This window comes from Schistocerca gregaria, unplaced genomic scaffold (assembly GCF_023897955.1).
Source record: "Schistocerca gregaria isolate iqSchGreg1 unplaced genomic scaffold, iqSchGreg1.2 ptg000001l___fragment_1, whole genome shotgun sequence".
Taxonomy (NCBI): domain Eukaryota; kingdom Metazoa; phylum Arthropoda; class Insecta; order Orthoptera; family Acrididae; genus Schistocerca; species Schistocerca gregaria.
The window spans coordinates 147,194-147,718 of NW_026061697.1; the positions used below are offsets into that span (position 1 = coordinate 147,194).

Consider the following 525-nt stretch of genomic DNA (forward strand, 5'->3'; position numbering starts at 1 on the left):
AGCCGGCTAGCTCATTGGGTAGAGCATGAGACTCTTAATCCCAGGGTCGTGGGTTCGAGCCCCACGCTGGGCGGAACGGAATTTTGTTCCGATGCAGATGTAAATTACCGTTGTTCTGTTTAACGTGATGTATTGGAAATAGCAACTTTAAACTTTGCCTACGTCTCTGTCAGTCGCACGGAAACTGTATTAGAAGGTGAAGGGGATTTTGTAGACATGTGTGTAAGACATGTTCTGAAATGCAAGTGGTGTTGTTTGGAGAGAACATCTGTAACGTATCAGATGTGTAGCCAAGCAGTAATGGGTCGCCATAGCTGCAAATATTAGTCGGTAATATGAAGTGTTGTCAGCTGAAGTCTGATGATCCAGACGACCGTAAGGACGAAGTACTCAAAAGTACTGCTAGGCCGCGCCTCTTTAGCTAAGCGGTAGAGCACTGGTCTAGTAAACCAGGGGTTGTGGGTTCCATCCTCACAGCAGGAAGACGAATTTTGGAAATCAGTTGCGTGTCGTGGCCGTATAGCA

At 46.9% G+C, this 525-nt stretch overlaps 1 non-coding gene across 1 annotated transcript; it reads left to right on the plus strand.

Moving 5' to 3' along the window:
- Nucleotides 1-73, plus strand: Trnak-cuu (transfer RNA lysine (anticodon CUU)). The gene has a single exon. It is a non-coding gene; the product is annotated as a tRNA-Lys (tRNA).
- Nucleotides 74-525: the final 452 nt, after the last annotated feature.